Genomic DNA, 19,503 nt, shown 5'->3' with positions numbered 1-19,503 from the left:
GGTCATGTAGTACTGGAAATACCTTGGTCTAGGCTCTTCTGCCTTTCATAGTTTGCATTGATAAGTCAACTGTAATTCTCATGGGTTTTCCTTTGCATGTGACTTGTTCTTTTTCTTTTGCTGCTTTCAGTATTCTCTCTTTGTTCTGTACATTTAGTGTTTTTACTATGATACATCACATGGAGTTTCTTTTCTGATCCTGCCTTTTTGGTGTTCTGTGTGCTTTGTGTATTTGTATGGGGATGTCTTTCCTTAATTTTGGGAAATTCTCTTCTATAGACCTGTTTATGATCTGGTCAATACCATTAACCTAAAATTCTTCACCTTCCTCTATTCCTATGATCTATAAATTTGGTGATTTCATGGTGTCCCACATCTCTTGCATATTCCATTCCTGTGTTTTAAAAAAAATTTTCTGTACTCTTTGCTTGAGTGGTCCAATTCTTCAACTTTATCTCCAGTGTTGATATTCTGTTTTCCATTTCATTCATTGTAGCGGGGAGGCTTTCCCCTGTTGTTTCAAGTCAGCTTATTGAGTTTTGCACTTCCTTCTTCATTTCTGCCTGAGTTTTCTTCAATATTTTACCTCTTTTGTGAATTTGTTCAGAAGTTTATCCCCCTCTTCTTTTAGTTCTTTGATTTTTTTTTGTTTGTGTGTTCTTTAAATTTGTTGAATTCCTTAAACATGTCTATGATTGTTCTTCTAAATTCAGTGTCCTGGGTTGTCTCTAAGGGGTTTCTCCTTGTAGAACTCTTCTACAAGACTGATGGCGTTCGGTGGGGACATAGTGTTTTGGCTTTGCATTTTATTATTCTTTCGTTGTGATTTTGACATGTGAATTTCTTTTGTTGTTTATGATTCTGATATGAGAATTAAGTTGAAGTATGCTTCTGTTTGTATTATCAGGGTGCCTGGGTCCTTTTCTTGTTGGTTATGTAAAGCTGGTTGGTACAGGTTTCATGTTCTCTCAGGTTTTATTTTGGAGGGAACTGATGGCTTCAGGTCAGCACCACATGGATATAGGATCTGGGTGTTCTCAGGCAGTCCCCTGCATTCTCAGCCCCTATGCCAGAGGGAGGCCAGAACCTGGCACTCTCTGGTGGTCTGCTGAGATCCCAGCTGCTACACCTATCAAGAATAAAGTTCTTTAAGCAGAAACCTATGCCAGTAGCCAGACATTGTAGCAAATGCTTGTAATCCCAGCACTCAGGAGGCTGAGGCAGAAGAATCCTGATTTCAAGAACTGCCTGGGCTATATGACAAGATCCAGCTTCAAAAATAAGTAAATAAATAATAAAACCTAAAGCAGAAACTCAAAGTGTTATTAAGTTTATGATAGTGGAGTTAGTTATAGAACCATTAATGAAAGGCTTGGCTTTAAAATCAATGAGGAGTACTTTCCCAACACTGTCACTACCAGTTGATGAATGACTGGCCAGAATTACCTGTCATGCTCATGTTGGTGTTGTGGGTATTTGCAGCACACTGGTTGCCTCCCATGACTCTGGTCCATACAGAATGGAAAGGGACAGCCAACAGAAGGGGGCAGCATCTTGTACCATGTCATAGCATACAGAACATGGTCAACTTGAGTTTACTACCATCATAGCTGGGTCACGAGAAAAAAATGTCAAAATAAGTAAAGAGGCCAGACTTCCCAAAGGGAATGTTAAAAGTCACAAATTCAGAATCTTTGGGGAAATGAAATTGTACCTCTGGTGCAAAAAGATAATATACTTTAAAAAAATAAAGCAAAGAAGGGGGAAATTAGTAAAAGAATAAACTTATTGATAACTGTGATCAATACCTATAAAAGTTTTTCTTCTGTGTATTTCCACGTTCATAATTAAAACTGTTCTATTGGAGGTGGAGAGATGGCCACCTTCACCAATAGTTAAGACCACTTATTGCTATGGCAGAGGACCTATGTTCAGTTCCCAACACCCACATGGTGGTTAACATTAGTCTGTAACCCCAGTTCCCAGGGATACAACGCCCTCTGGTGGCCTCCTCAGGTATTATGCAATATGTAATGCACTTAATACACAGGCAAACCACCCATACATATAAAATAAAAATCAATAAATAAATAATTTTCAAACTGTTACATGAGGATTTGAAAAAAGCATGCTTACTATATCAACTGTGATTTTCTACACTATGACATTAATCAAAACAATTGATTTTTCTGCATCAATTAGTGAATGAAATCATAACTACAGGTGTTATCTAAGATGTGAATATTTCTATTTTAAAAATCACAGAAGGAAATCTCGAATCTTTTTTTAAAGCCCAGAACTCTAACTTCCAAAACTTTAGAATTATTTATTTATTTTTATTTTGTGTGTATGAGTGTTTTGCCTGCATGTGTATAATTGTACCCATGTATACAATGCCTGCAGAGGCCAGAAGAGGGCATTGGATCCCCTGAAACTGGAGTTATGGGTGGTTGTTAGCTGCCATGTGGGTGCTGGGAACTAAACCCAGGTCCTCTGAAAGAACAGCTAATGCTCTTAACCTCTGAACCATCTTTCTAGCTCCAAAATCTTTTTTCTAAAATATTTTTGAGTTTTTGTGCATTTCACATAATAGATCTTAATAAAATTTAGACTCCCTCCCCATCCACCCCAACCCTATCCCCAAACCCCACAATGGTTTTCATTCATTGTTTCATATATGTTAATTCCTATCCTATCAAGCATTTGTACCCAGATGTCCCCCAGCACAAGTTCGTCCACTGGAGTCTACTCAGCCTATCTATGGTCACTCCATTAAAGAAGATCTACTCTCCCTCACCCAGCAGTAATCAGTTGTCAATAATTCTTTGGTTAGGGTTGGGGTCTGCTGTCCATTTCCCATGCCCTATGTTGAGGATTTTCTGATTGAATCTGCTGGGTCATATCACCCTTGTTGCAAGTTCATATGAGCAAGTTCCCAGAGGCCTGAAAGCCTCTGTTCCTTATGTTCATGCACCAACCCTGACTCTTACATCCCCCCACCCCATGCCACCATGATCCCTTAGCCATGTGTGGGTGAGATTTAATATAGGAGTCCTATCCAGGGACATGTACTCTGCAGTTTCTTATTCTCTAAAACTTAGCCAATTGTGGCCCTCTGTTTATATCACATTCTGTCATATGAGGAAGCTTCACTGATGAGAGTTGAGGGATATATTAATATTCTCTCTACCCCCTGTTTCACTAGGTTCCATGAGCCTTGGGTGTAGAAGTTCCACTGTAGATATATCACTTAGGGCTGGGCATCTATCAGAAATATATTCTCTGTGTGTGACTAGTTGTGAAACTCTATAATAGCCTCCCTCTGTTACAAAAAGAAGCTTCTTTGAAGAGTGGTGTGTGGTATATTTGTCTTTAAATATAAGGATCCATATTTAGCCTATAGTAAGAAATTTCATTTGTCTAGAGACATTACAAAGATAGGGTTTTCTCTAGGATCTATGACCTCTCAAGCCACTTGTATTTGGCTGTATTTATAATGCTACCCATGAGTTCTCTCCCATTGAGAGGGCTTTAACTCCAATTAGATAGCTGTTGATTACCCCCTAGATAAAAATGCCACTACTGCGCAATATAGTTTGCTGTGCCCTTCGTTGTGGCTATTAGGCTTTATAACTGGGTTGGATCATTGATTTTTTTCCCTTAGCGGCCTCATAGTATCCTCTAGAACTATGAGAGCTAGTCTTCAGGGAGGTGGCTTCCAGGTCAGTTCCAGCTCCATTGCTCCAAGGCCTGTGCCCAAAGCATGTCCTGTCTTCTGAAATAGGATCTGACCTTCAAGTTCTGAGAGGTAATCAAGGGATGTGTCAATAGCCTTTGTTACTTTGGGGCTCTCTTGAACTACCCTGACCAGCAATTCGAAGGGGGGTTTATCCTGCCTGGCATTGTGCTCCTTGTTAAATAGCCTTCAGGTATACACATGCACTCATGTTCAGATATTGAAAGTGTATTTTTCAGGAGGGGGTGAATTAATACATTTCCCTCAGGATTTTTAGGCCACCTAAGCTTTATCTCTTTCCTTTGCCTCTCCTTGTCTAATCTACCTCTTCCCTTCCAAGTTTAAGTACCCCCATTTCCCCCATTTTCCCCTTGATAATACCTGTCTCCTATTATCCCCCATCTCTAGAGTTCCTTCTTCCCTTTTCCTCCATGCTCCCTTGTGTGTCCTTCCTTCTTCCCTTCCCAGTTGAATACTCCTATTTTCCCCTTGGAAACATCTGTTTCCTAGAAGTCCCTTCTCTCATGTTCCTTCTTTCCCTTCACCTCTGTGCTTCCTTTCCATTTTCCTGGCTCCTGCTATTACATCACATATACACCCACATATAAGGGATTGGTGCTAAGAGCTACAAATAAGGGAGAACACTGAGGGTGTGTTGCTCTAGTATGGCCTCTCCTGATCCCTAACTGCTTGCCCCAGACTCAGGAGCAAAGCAACTGCTTGTTCTGGGTCTTCATTTAGCCTGATGTGTGCATAGGTGCTGTCTGGCATAAGCTACCTACATTCTCAGTGTTCTTTGAGACTCACTTGCTCCTCACTGGCCTCCTATGTGGTAGCGCATCCTGCTCTGGGCAATGAATGGTGCCAGACAGTTACGTGACCCAGCTGGAATAAAGGAGTGATGAGAACTTTGCAGGGTTTCTAAGGGACAGAAATGCACTCTTCCTGTGGGCTTTCTTTGTAAAGATATGAACTTTGTGTTGTGCTGTTGTGACCATTGGGCTTCTAAAAGGACGGTCACCCTGAACAGCTATAATAAAGCCTACAATGAATAGAGAGATGCACAGTATCTAAGAAACAGACTGCTCCTGATTGAGACATTTTTCTTGATAAACATTTTTTCAGCTTCATAAATAAGGCTATTACTCACTTTTTAAAAGCTAGCTTCTATTGGGGTTATATTTCATTGCAATAAAATGTCCTGTTGAAATAAATGGCAACTTAGTATGAAATATTAAACTGAGAAAAAAAATCCTCTGATATTAATTCATGAATGAAACAGCATTTCTTCTTTCTCAAGGAATATTAAATTTTTCTGAGGCTGTTATCAAATCTGTTTTAACATTTTGCTATATTCTACTTTATGATTGATTCACACTGAGAATCCTTATTTGGAACATAAATAGGTTAAATTGCCTTTTCAACTAGAAATACTAATAATCATAAGATGCTTCTTTAACCCTAGCATTCAAAAAATAAACACACGTACACCTCACAAATGACATGTGTAAATCAAGTTTAGTGAAGGCACAAGTAATTCTTACCCAATGGTAGCAGACTACCAGCCAACCCTCAGAATCAAACACTGTTTCAGTGCTGTGCTTGTAAAGGCCATCTGGAGGGCATTCAGGGTCACTAACACTGCATGACTTCCTGTCCCCAGTATTTGGCATGACATAGATAGAGTTATCCTTGGGGAGGCAGCCCAAGGAGATGGGATGCCCAAGGATGGAGATGTTGCCTCAAGCTGATTACATAATAGTGATTTCCAAGATATCAAGGTGATACTCTTTTTCCATTTCCAAATACACAACAGCTCTAGGTCAAGCATCAGCAGAAAAGATTTAAGAACTCACATGTAGACTGGGAAGATTACTTAATCAGTAAAGGACTTGTCTTGCAAGTATGAGATCCCCAGATCTGGGCATGGGAAATATATACCTATAATCTTAGCAATGGCAAGATTGAAAGCTCATGGTTCAGCTAGCATAGCCTCCGTGCAAAGTTCAAAGTCAATGAAAGATCCTATCTTAAATAAAAAAAGGATAGCACCTGAACACCTCACCCAAGGTTGTTCTCTGACATCCACACATGTGCACACACCCACACACGTAGACACATACATATACAACAAAAGAAAAATTAATAAATAAAAACTCACATGCAACATAGTGTTCATCCTCCTAACTGCTAACCTCTTCTGATGTGCCAGACTCTAGACTATAGCCCAAGGCTAACGACTAGAAAAGATTAAGGAAGAAGAGGAGGAAAAGAAGCTATGAAGGACTCCTCTAAGAGAAGGACCTCGTTTACAATCCAAGCCATGGATATTACAACCAATATTCCAGATTTGCAGATGTGAGCTGTGGTCTGAAGCACAAGTACCAAGTGGCAAGAACTAGTTGGTCCTGTGCAGATCATCTTCCATAGGGAACAAACACAGCATTGTGCAGTTGGAATGCAAACAAGCACTGCACTGTGCTGGCTCAGTTTTCTCATCCAACAAATGGGATATTCACATTCCTCTTTATCTTACAGGGTTCTAACAAAGAAAAATGAAGATCATGAAATTGCTTTTTTATTTATCCTAGAGGTGAGGCGAGAGTGTGGTAAGGTGACAGATGGCTTCAAATATTTGAACGTCCCTCATTTGAGGGATGTGTGCTGTGGATTTAAATGTATCATACAGGATGCAATAGAGACCAAAGCAAGCAATAAAGGCGTAGATTTCAGCAGAGAATCAGTTAATGAATGTTTAGCAAACAAACGTCTTTTAGTAAATACATTCAGCACACGCTGAAAATTTCAGCATAATGTAGTGACACAAAGTCTATTCAGTTAGCATGGCTTAACGCAAATGACTATGTGGTTTGTCTGTGTGCACTTGTGGGTATGGATATGCATGTGCACATGTGTATACCTAAGTGTAGAAGTCAGAGGACAACCTTGGGTGTCATTCCCCAAGCATCTTCTACTTTTTTCCTGAGTTTGTATCTCTCATTGGCCTAGAACTTTATCAAGCAGATCAAGTAGGCTGGGCTACCTGGCCAGCAAGCTCTCGGGGTTTGTGTGCTCTGCCTCTCATCTCGCTGAGATTACAATAGTGTGCTACCATGTCCACCTTTTAAATGGGTTCTGGAAATTGAACTCATGTCCTCACACTTGAGAGACAAGCACTTCATAGACTGAGTCATCTCCCCAGCCTAAAAAGACTTGTTTTAATTCCACTTAGCCTAATGACTAATTATGCAGCCTTAAATTTCCCTTTTTCCTCACTGTTAGCATGCAAATAGTGACAGCTGTTGTCAATCTTGATAAACTGAATATGCACAGCACAACAGACACAGTTGCTGGGCCTTAGTAAACCCTCAATAAATCAATTTCTGTAATTACAAGAAGTCAAGTAGGGTAGTGATGGTTTGTGTGTGTGTGTGTGTGTGTGTGTGTGTGTGTGTGTGATGTATTGCATGTTCACATGTGCATGTTTGGGTACACATGTGTGTAGGTGCATGTGCATATGTATGAGTGTGAAGGTAGAGGCCTGAAGTTGATGTTGCTGTCTTCCTTGATCACTATCTATGGAGTCAGGTTCTCTTTCTGCACACAGTGCTTGCCCATTCCAGCTAGTCTAAACAGTCAGCTTTCCTTGGGGATCTCCAGTCTCTACCACCCAAGTGCTGGGATTACAGGTAGCCTCCATGCTTGCCTGCCTTTCATACGGGTCCTGGGTATCCTAGCTTCAGTCCTCACATTCATACAGCAAGTGCATTATCCACTGAGTCATCTCTCCAGTCCTTTTTTCTTTCATTTTTTTCATTTTTTTAATAGAGTCTCAAATGTAGCCCAGGCTAGCTTTGAGATCATGAAACATCTGTCTCCATCTCCTGAGTGCTGGGACTACAGTCATGTGCCCCCACACCCCACTCAGTTTCTTCTTCTTTATTGCAGAACTGAACATTTGCTATCAGAAAAAAATTAATAATGTTAAAATTTTATGAGTCATTTACCTTCTCAACCAAATTGATAATTTATGATAATTAATTAATTGATAATTTATCAGCCTTAGTAGCCTAATCAAATAAAGTATATTTTAATATAATCTCTTGAATTACAGCAATCAATGAACACAAAGTAATGATTGCTTGATGTTCTAGGAAAAGCCTCCTAAACAAGTCAACACTGAGATACCAGTTACATGGGTTTTATAAACACAGGTTATGCAACATTTAAAGACTATTTTTCCGAAGGCGAAATTCTTAGGCTAAGGCCTGACTCACATAGCAGAGCTCATATACTGGAGCCTTGAATTCGCTTTCTAGCTGATTTCATGTGGTCAAAACAATTAAAGAAGCTCCTCTTTGGAGGCAACAGCTATGAGTCTGAGCAGGTATATGCATATGTAAAATTAGCAAATAAAAGTACTTTAAAAGTTTTCTCACTCAGTCAAATTACATGTGGACTGTGTTAAAAGCAAATAACTGGGCCAGAGAGATGGCTCAGTGGTTAAGAGCACTTGCTGCTCTTGCAGGTGACCCAGGTTCGATTTCCAGCACCCACATGATGGCTAACAATCGTCTGTAACTCCAGTTCCAAGGGAATCCAATGCCGTCTTCTGACCTCCATAGGCAATGCACAATGCAGGCACACTTACATACATGCAGACGATATACTTACACACACAAAAAGTAAAAATAATAATTTAAAAAACAATTTTTTTGGTCTTTTTGAAGCAGGGTCTCCCTATAGCCCCAGCTGTCCTGGAACTCACTATGTAGACCAGGCTGGCCTTAAACTCACAGAGATCCACCTGCCTCTGCCTCCCAAGTGCTGGGACTACAGGCGTGTGCCACCACACCCAGCACAAATAAAAAATAAAAAGCAAAAAACTACACCTAAAATAATCTATTTCATATTTATTTCTTTTAAAATTATGTCTTTTCTTTGCAAAAGTTATACCTAAATCACAGCTACTGGTGATTTCTAAAAATCTCATTAAGGTTTAGACTCAGGTTATTCTGTTAAAAATGAGTCACTGTGACAACAGACATTAAAGGGAACTAGGGCTCCATGCCCATTGCTTCGCTTGACACTCTTATCTACTCCATAAGGAAATGGAGGTGCAATTTTGCTGCCCTAGTTTTACAGATAAAGAAAGGACCAAAGGTGACAAGACCTTTAGGTTTCTGCCTCATATCACTCAGCTAAGAGGTGGTAAAATGTGGACTCTGAAAGAGAACTTCCTGTTGCAAACCCCACGCAATGTCCATTGACCTTATTAATTACTGTGACATCATGGTGATAGAAAGACTTCAGAAACACACTCATCTTTTCACCATTCCTGTGAAGGAGGAAGGTGTTAGTGGGTAAACCTGCTGAAATGTACTTGAGAACACAGATTCCAGATACAGTAAAGTTCTCACTTGGGCAAAACAGGATTAAACATGCCTGTTGACGACACTGTGCCCAACAAGGAAGCTGTAATAAATAATGAGTCAAGCATCCTTATCTGAAGTCATTCACCAGACAGGAGACAGGCTGGGTGGTAAACAGTGTGAAACATGAGAAACATTAAAGGTCAATGCCAGTGACTGGCTATCTGTCAGAAAAAATTGCTAGGTAAGCTCAGTGACTTATTACTGATATTTTATATCACAACCTTCTTGATGAATAATCCAAGAATAATTACATGATGTACCTCTGAGAGGGTCGTTACATAGACTCCAGTTCCCTTTGGAGGCTGATACACTCCAGATAAAGGTAAATGAATTTCTGTGAGATCGAGGCCAGCCTGGTGTACACAGTTAGTTCCAAGCCAGTTGGGGCTACAGGGAGACCCTGTCTCAAACAAAACAAAACAAAACAAAACAAAACAAAACAAAACAAAACAAAACACAGCACAGCACAGCAAAGCAAAACAAAACAAAATAAAAGACATGAAAATAGGAGGATCAGCAGACGAGGGATCAGAAAGGATGTGAGAGAGAGTGGATGTGATCAAACTGCAGCCTACACATGTATGAAAAAGTAATGGAACTCATCATATGAATTATTTTTATTTATTTATTTTGTTTTTATTTTATGTGTATGAGTGCTATGCCAGCATCTGTGTAAGTGCACCTGTGTCATGCAATACCTTCAGAGGGCAGAAGGGGGTGTCGGATCCCCTGGAACTGGAGTTATGGATGGTTGTTGACTGCCAAGTGGGTGCTGGGATTTGAACCTGGGTCTTCTGCAAGAACAGCCAGTGTTCTTAACCACTGAGCCATCTTTTCAGCCCTTCATCATGTATTAATACATGCCAGTAAAAACATAAAATATATTTAAAAAGCAGAAGCAACAACAAAGAATAATAGGAACAAGAATGAGATCTTCTAGTGAATATGAGAAATGGAGACTGCCAGCAAACTAGGAAAGATTTTATTCCAAGGGTTCTCCTCCCCTTTAAGTATCCCCCCATGTGCACACACACAAGCATACATACACACATGTGAAAACACATACATACACACAAACACACATACTCACATACATACACCCATGCACATACACACACATATGCATGTATGCATTTTGATGATGTTAGGAATCAAACCAAGTGCAAGGCTTCATGCACACTAAGCAGATTCTCTACCACTAAGCTACGTCTCTAGCTTTTCCTTTACATATTTAAAATAACAGTTACATTTATTTTCCTCCAAAACTTCAAACCTGAAATTTCCCGTCTCACAATATCCCAAAATGTCATTGGAATTATGTATAAAAATACAAGTAGTGCCTATCTGCAACTGGTCCCTTCTACATGCATGAAGTAAAGGATTTACAAGCCACACTTGATAACAAAATATTTGAGTTTCTGTTGATTTCAAAATGATAAAACGTGATACTTTTTTTTTGGAGTTAGGGGTTAGAAAAATGCAGGGGATTTTCCATACATTTTCCCCCAAATTTCATTCAGAAAGTCAAGTGAGCCATGACAAGCTAGAATTTCAACATGAACTGTAAAATTAGTATTCTTCTTGTCATGAAGCAATCCAGCTGTGTCACATATTTTACTTCTTATACCCAGATACTTTTTTCTGGAACTAATTTAGGCTGTCATTTAAGGACAGAAGGATATAGGGTCCCTGAGAGAAGGTGCTTTCAATGGGAAGGTTTACTGGTTCCAAGGGGTTTTGAATCATAGAATCAAAGCAAAAGAGAAAAAATATAAGTTTCTAAAACTTGTAAATTTCCCTGGATCTAATGAACATTTAAAAGAACCCTAAGAGATTCATATAATCAGATTTAAACAGAAACTCTTTTCACCTTAAATCAACTCATATTCAGAGAAGTGGATTCAATCTAATACCAGGTCGAAAAATTACATTAGCAAAGTAGAAATCATAGTTTTTTCATAGTATATAATTTCATATGGGCAGCAGAATTTTATGGTGGTCCTTGCACTTAAGGAACTTATAAAGATGAAATGGCTACAAATAATAAAAATTAGCTACAAGTAGTGACAACTGTAATCCTAGCATTTGGAAAACGGAGGCAGAAGGATCAGGAGTTCAAGGTCATATATCCAATTCCAGGCCAACCTGGGTTAAAGAATACGCTATCTCAAAAAATGGGTCTAGAGAGATGATTCAGTGGTTGAAAACATTTGCTGCTCTTGAAAAGGACTTGGGTTTGGGTCCCAGCACCCACATGGTGGCACACAACCACCTTTAACTACAGTTCCAGGGGATCTGACATACTTTTCTCTGAGGGCACCAGGCATGCATGTGGCACACAAACATGCATTCAGGTAAAACACTCATACATGTAAACTAAAAAGATAAATCTTAAAAAACAAAACAAGAAATGATAATGTAAAACCCTTTGAATGATCAAACAATCTGTTATGTGGAATCAAAATTAAAGTTTCTGTTTCTTGTTTTAATTCAAAACATTCTATTATTATTGTGTAAATGTGTGTCTGTTGTGAGTATGGGCATGCTCATGCCATGGCACGTGTCAGAAGACAGTTTTATGGACTTGGTCCTTTACCTGTGTCTGGAGATCAAACTCAGATTGCTAGACTTCCTTGGCAAGTGCCCTTGCCACTGAGCCATCTCCTGGTCCTGTCTGCTTTTTAGACACAGTTCATGTAGTCCAGGTTGGCTTGAACAGCTGATTCTCCTGCCTCCACTACCCAAGTGATGAGACTGCAGGCAGACACTGCCACACTTAGCTGAAGTTGCTGTTTTTAAGTGGTAGAAGACACACAAAGAAAATTAAAATATATCAGAACATAAGAATGTTTTAAAAATGTAAAATTTTCAAACATGCATCACTAATGTGACAGGCAGTTGAGCAAGGTGCATGTATCATGTCCAATAACAATATTGGGCCTATGCAGATTCAGTTTCTCTTACTTTAATCTCTTTGAGAAGATAAGATACACTTTGACAAAATTATGCCTCATTAGAAAATTTAGATTAAAGGTTAAAATAACAAGAGAAAGTAGGAAACATTTAACAACAGAGAAGATAGTTGTTATGAATTCATCAGGGACTGGAGAGATGGTTTAGTGGGTGAAAACGCTTGCCACGCCAGTCTGGTGATTCAAGTTTGATCCCTGGGGCCCTCTAAAGGTAAATGGAGAGAACCAGCTCCACAAAGCTGTTCTTTGACTTCCACATGCACATGGCATGTAGATCTACAGACATCATACACATACACTAATAATAATAATAAATTAATTTTAAGAGTGTAGACATATGACTGGGGTGGATTTGGGAGAGCTGCATGAGGAAATGGAGTATAGACAAATGTAGATCAGGGGCCTTCCATGGAGAAATGGGCTTACAAGCATCCATGCAGTGTGGTGTAGAGAGTGGTCATTGGGTAGAAAACTATTTGATATTACTGAAGAGAATGTATATTAAACAAGATGCAGAAAGAAATTCAGAACATTGTGTACATAGGCTGAAAAGATCAGTATTCCTCAAACTTTAATCGTGTCACTATATCATCTTGTGACTTTTTGAATTAACTATGCACCATTTATTATCACTTTCTTAGTATTTTTATCCCTATGTATGACATGTGTCTCTCTGTGTGTACTATGTGTGGTGTGCATGTGTTTGAGTGTGTGTGTGGCCTCTACACCTGTCTAGCTACCTCAAGACCTTCTGGGGACTCTCCTGTTTCCATCTCCCATTTCTCCACAGGAGTGCTGAGATTATAGACACACACTACACTACTACACTGAGCTTTATGTGGGTTCTGAGGATCTAAACTTAAGTTCTCCTGCTTGCGTGGTGAGTGCTTTACCCACTGAGCCATCTCCCCAGCCCTTACTTGATGTTTTTAAGAGTGATGGACAGCTTTTATGATGCCTCATCCTAAACTCTATTGTCTACAAGCTTAATAAAGACTTCCAAATTTTTCTAATAAATATGACAAGTAATCTGTAACTGTTAAAATCATAAGTATTTTTCTGGGTATTTTGCAACATCAACGTGCTTGCTTCTCATGAATCAAAGGTACGTATTAAAGCTTTACTCCCAAATTCTATCATTTGAAGAAAAAAGGATGAACCTGGAAGACATTATGGTAAGTGAGATGGGCCAGGCAAAAAAGAACAAATACTTTATAATTCCACTTACATGTGCAATATAAGACATTGACCTCATAGAACTGGGAAGTGAAATAATGGTCACCAGAGGTGGCAGGGAGGGGTGGAGGAAGAAAGGGAAGATGTTGCTCTAAGGATACAAAGTTTCCGTTGAAAAGGAGGAATACATGTCAGAGATCTATTGCATAGACTGGTGATCGTAATAAATAATGCTTTGTATATGCTGAAAGAGTTGTTTGTTTGTTTTTGAGGCAGAGTCTTGCTGTGCAGTCTTGTTGTCCTGGAACTCGCTGTGTAGACCATACTGTCCTTGAACTTGAGGTGATCTTCCCACTTCTCCTTGTGGGATTACAGTTGTGCACTACTACCACATCTCGATTTTTGTTTGTTTTTGCTTGTTTGTTTATCTATGTACCCCAGGATAGCCTCATATTCATGACAATCCTCCTGTCTCAGCCTCGCAAATGCTGGGATTACAATATCCCTTATGAGCTACCAACATCTGGCAAAAGAAAATATTTTATTAATGAATTATTTCTCTAAAAAATAAGTATATGAATAAGCATATGTCTAAGAGAAAATTAGGTTTTCCTTTCATAATCCCCATCACAGAGAATGGTAACCTTCTGTTTCCAGTTGCCCAAACTCTAGATTAGGAATTCAAACTGGTAGCTCTGTGAGACGCTGCTCCTCCATCGCTTACACTCCAGTATTCAGTTACCCGTTCTTCAGTTCTTACCCCCACCCCAGTCTGTCAAATTCTTCTTTTTCTAGAATGACGGCCTTTGTCCAAGTATTCATGCTCCATCTAGATTTAGTCTCTCAGCTGCCTTTTTATCTTATCCTGCTTCACCTGCAGTCTGTTATTTCTAATTAAAAGAGAAACACAATGCTTTCATATCAGTCTAGCTAAGTTTGGTTCAGTGGCTTCCCAAAGCCCACAAAGAAGAGTCTAAATTGTTTGGCATGGTGTTCATGCCATTTCATGGTGCTTCATCCTTTGCCCTGTTCTGCTTTGCATTGTGGACATATTAGCTGCTGTAGTTCTCTTTTCTTTGGTGCTGGTGAGCCAAACCCAGTAGCTCTGACACTTAGATAGTCCCACAGCCCTATAATTATGTGTCTTTCTATTTCTATATTAAAGAAGTTCTAGTACTGCTGACCTACACACACACACACACACACACACACACACACACACACGAATATGTGCTTAAGTCTTTCTTGACACCCCCAGTTGAGATAGCTGCCCCTCTTTGCTGTTCCTTTAGTATCCTGGGGAAAAGAACTTCATTGTAGTACAATGAGATCATCTAACAAAAAATGAAGCAGCAACTTTTAGTAGCTTTATATTCATAGCAGCTAAAAATAAAAGAAACTGTTATGATGGAAAAAAAAACTTTTCTTTAAATATCTTTCACAAAAACCTGACATACAGAGAACGCAAAAGTCAGTATCCCCTCACTCGGGTCTTCTGCAGTGTTGCCCTCAGATGTTGCTGCCTTTCTAGCACAATGAAAACCATTGGTTAAAGGCCCTTCTAGAGCCCATCAGACAGCTGAGCTCTCAGAAATCCATTAACTCATCTATTAAAAAGGAGTAAATTACTGAACCATTTGCAGCACGGAAGAACAGGGAAAGCACCCAGCTTTCCAATGCCACATCAGTGTGTCATTCCACATACACGCCCAGTCCAGAATAGGGAAATCTGCAGTGAGACTTATTAGTGATCACCAGTGGCTTAGAGGGCAGGAGAATGGAGTGACTGTTAATAGGTGCCAAGTTTTTTGGAGGGTAATGAAAGTATTCTGGAACTAAAAAGTGGTGATTAGGGTCAACAAAATGGCTCAGGGGTAAAAGTGTCTCCTGCTAAGTCTGACAACCTGGGTTCGATCCCTGAGTTATACATGGTAAAAGGACACACACACACACACACACACACACACACACACAAATTAATTAACAATAAATAAATAAAAATAACTTCTTATATTTATGACAACCTACTATGAAAACCCTCTGCTTTGGACATTCCTATTTGTTTAGTTAGTTAGTTAATTAATTGGTTACTTAGTGTTTTGAGACAGCTGTACTCTGTAGCCCACACTAGCTTGGAATTCATTCGATTGCCCAGGTGGCTTCAAACTTGTGGAAGTTCTCCTGACTGAGCTTCTCAAGTTCTAGGATTACATGTATAAACCACCACTCCCCACTTGGGACTCAACTTTTCTTATTTAGCGTAGTGCAAACAGAGTTCACACTGGGATGTAGTGACTTACTGAGGAGACAGTCCCGATTCTTCGAGAACTAAGGAAATTCAGCAGGACTTGTGAGGAAAAATAGGAGGAACTGGGCTAGGATAACAGAGCAGAGTCCTTAAAGACAATATTAGGCTAAACGTCAGAAGTTAGGTGGATTTGGGGAAAGAATAAAGGACAATGGTCCAGAACCCCATGTACAGCAAGTGATTTAAGGTCAATAGAGTGAGGTGACATTCTTCTGGCAAGGAAGTGATTGCCCAATGGGCGGACCCAGGAAGAGGAGAGGAGAGTGGAACATCTGAGTTTTAGGCAGTATTGCACAAGTGAATTTTACCCTAGCCTCAGAACTCCTGTTGGAAAAACATTCTCAAGGGCTATCCCTAAACAGAATTGCAGTCAGATTTTATCTCCTATGAAAAATTATAAAGAAAACTCCAGGATTTTTCTACTTCCTTATCCTCTTACTTTCCCCGGATTAATATCCAAAGACAGCCAGAAAAAAAGGTTCACACATTTCTATCAGTCTGGAGACAAATGATACACCACGTGTAGTCATGTGCTTTAATTAAGCAATTTGCATGGGTGGGGGTCATGATAAGGGAGTTTTCATACAGTGCTGCTGTCAAACAGGAAGCTGAGGGCAGCTGTTGTGGCCAGAGGGAACATCCTAGTGCAGGCCAATGGCACGGATGTAGGAATCAGCTCGGCCACTGATGAAGCGAAGTACGGTGTTGGGATGCAGGGGAGCAGCACTGAAACTCACGCCTACGCTTTATCCAAAAGACAGGTGGCGGCCATTACTCGTAACAAACACCAGCTTCCTCAGATAGTAATTGTACTTGCCATACACCTGGATCACGGATTCCGCAGGGTACAGAAAGATCTCTTCCAGGTCTCCCCACTTGCCACCTACATATTCACTCCAAACCTTGCTGTAGCGCACCTGCAGGCTGGGGGCAGGGGTGAGGAGGAAAGGAAGGAAGCCACTGAACAGGGTTATCAAAACTCAAGAATCTTGCTCTACATGCTGAGATTTTCAAACTGGTTTCCAAGATGACACATCCCCTGCTAGCCCCCTAAGATAGGAAGGCAGGGTGAGCCCTGGATCATGCAGAGAACTTCAGCCAGATGTGTGAGCAGAATGGGATGATCCCAAGAGAGACAGTAACCAAAGAGGGAGGCTACCTGACAGGAACACTAGAAAAGAGACTTAAACCACCTAGACAACTTGAGGCTCCTGAGGGTTTATGATTATCTGACTTCTCAAGGTCACAAATGTTGGGGGAGTTTTAAAAAACACAGATCTAGAATCTAGGCCTCCAACACCAGCTCATGTAATATCTGTGACTTGTTGATTTAAGTAGATATGATCCAAAGGGAATGAGAACTTGGTTTAGTAAGGTCCTAGACAGACCCCAAACTACAGAAACTTGAAAAATCTTTCCCTGTGATGTAGTATGAGTCGGAGAGAACACGAATGGCAGTGATGGGGCCATCCAGCTGGTTGCTAGATTGAGAGAACCTCTTTCCTCTACAACCCCTGTAATTCTCCATTGTAGGAGGAGGACTTGGCCTGGACTGGAGAGGAAAGAAGGAGGCAGAGGTAGAAACGCCCAGGAGTTCAGTTGCTCTTCACTACTCCAGTCCCTCTCAGCACCCCAAGTCAGTGTCTGAAAGCCTTGACCAACAGCATTTCAGGAACCATCTTCCCACGACCCCATTCCCAGGCTTGTGGCATCTCACTGTCATTGGCAGAGGCTGAGACACACAGGAAGGCTAGGAGAGGAATGACCAACATTCTGGGACTGGAGTGGGAAGAAAGGAGAAAATGAAGGCTTACCCCTTTCCACCTGGACTTCATTTACCCAGGCATCCCAGCTTAGAATATAGACCCAGACTTTTTAATTCTTTAATTCAGATCTAGCAGACCAAGACTTGAGCTTAGAGAAGACATTCCACTGATCCTATTCCTTCAAGATACTGTTTTCTGAGCCCATAAATCCTCTGATCTGGATATAGCTAACTCTCTTACCCCAATCTCAAAAATCAGATCTAACTTTCCATCTGGATTAAGTGAGTCAAGCCTCATTCAATCCTGGAGCAAATCAGGAAAGTCTTTGGAAGAGAAAGTACATCTTATTTCCAAGCATGGAGAGAGCTGAATTTACCAAACCGAGAATCTGAGAAAAACATACCTGAAATTAGCCTGCAACAGATTAGCCTAGGTATGATGAACTCTTTAGCCTTACGCTACTGTTAGAACAAGGAAAGAGAGCATGTTAGAGGTAGGTCTATATTGTCTGGGGGAGGAAGAAGATAATAGAAGAGACTATGCCAATACCAGTATCCAAGCACTTCTGGTGGAACTGGGAGAGGCTGCCAGCTTTCAGGAGTTGGGACAAACTCAAAGCATTAGATCCCAGGCACCAGGGGTCTGGTTATTATTCTATTTGGAATAATGTTTTCTCTACCAGTCAAATCTGGCCACTTCCATTCCCCTGAGCATCCCTGGTGTCCTTATTCCTATAGCTGAAACCAGATATCTTTGTACTCCAAACTACTTCACATCCATATGCTGATGCTCAAGTTTCCCCATGCACAGTCCAATATCCTCTTCCCCCAGCTCAGATTTGAATAGACCCCTAACTCACTCCTCACCTGGAAGTTTCAGATGTGAAGTAACCCCCAGAAATTTCCAGATGTTTTCTATCAAATCCAAACCCTCCCACTATTCTTCATCATGTGAACCTCACCTCTTAAATACTACCAAACTCCTAGGATCAGGTATCAGGAAGGGTCTAGAATATCTTATCCTGCTCCTCCCCTAAGAGTTACAGGTGGCAAGGTAGGGTCCACTCTAGACTAAGTGATGAATTGAATTTCAAGATTGGCAGAATAAACTAGCTAAAAATCACCAACTGAAGGACCAGTAACTTTGGGTAGGCAAAGCAGCTAGTGTAATCTAAAGAGCATGATCTAGAGATGCATCATGGCTAAAATATCAGCATTCAGGAGGCTGAAGCAAGGGGATCATGAGTTCAAAGTCATCTTGAGCTATATAGTGTAAGATGTCATCTTAAAACAAACACAAACAAACAAAAAAAAGTATATTCCTAGGTGGTCTGTAGGGACTCTTGACTGCTGAGTGAGGAAGAGCGGATCTTCCTAAAGAGAGAGACTCTAGCTAGGCTGACTAAACCGCAGTAGATGAACTTGCACTGAGGGACGTCTAAGGACACTAACCTGACACAACAGGCCTTAAGACAAATGACAGAATGTATGAATTCCAGTGGGGCGCTATGGGAGGGTGCCAGTGGGGAAGAGAGTATAAAGGTGATTAGGATTGATTGAAATTAAAAGCTCAATAAAATAATAATAAATTGTTTAAATAATTTTATTTATTATTTTTATTTTATATGTATGAGTGTTATGCCTGCATGTAGGTAAGTGCACCAGTGTTGTGCAATGCCCACAGATGACAGAAGAGGCTGTCAGATCCCCTGGAACTGGAGTTATGGACAGTTGTTAGCTGCTCTGTGGGTGCTGGGATTCAAACCCGAATCTTCTGCAAGAACAACCAGTGTTCTTAACTGCTAAGCCATCTCTCCAGCCTCTTAATAATAAATTTTTAAAAATAAAAATAAAAAGTAGGAGAGAAAGAGACAGAGACAAAGAGGAGGAAGTGAGGAGAAAAAGAAACACTTCTATTGGATAGGAAAATGAATTCCCCCCTAATCATTAGCGTGGAAAACTGGGTAAATTTAAATGGTTCTTGAATGTTAAAGGAAATCCAGCCATAACCCTTTCAATTCCTATCATGAATGTTCTCTTGAAGGGCACAGCTATGTTTGCAATGGCCCTGAAACACTTTTCTTTAAGCCCTCTCCCCATACACAAACATG

The 19,503-nt window shown here is 40.3% G+C and overlaps 2 pseudogenes; both read right to left on the bottom strand.

The window, feature by feature from the left end:
• Positions 1-1,414: 1,414 nt before the first annotated feature.
• Positions 1,415-7,505, bottom strand: LOC103724953 (annotated as a pseudogene).
• An 8,763-nt stretch (positions 7,506-16,268) lies between these two features.
• On the bottom strand, positions 16,269-17,399 carry LOC103724952 (annotated as a pseudogene).
• Between the last annotated feature and the right edge of the window lie 2,104 nt (positions 17,400-19,503).

Source organism: Nannospalax galili, unplaced genomic scaffold (genome assembly GCF_000622305.1).
Source record: "Nannospalax galili isolate Female #2095 unplaced genomic scaffold, S.galili_v1.0 scaffold186, whole genome shotgun sequence".
Taxonomy (NCBI): domain Eukaryota; kingdom Metazoa; phylum Chordata; class Mammalia; order Rodentia; family Spalacidae; genus Nannospalax; species Nannospalax galili.
This window is presented reverse-complemented; position numbering and strand designations above follow the sequence as displayed.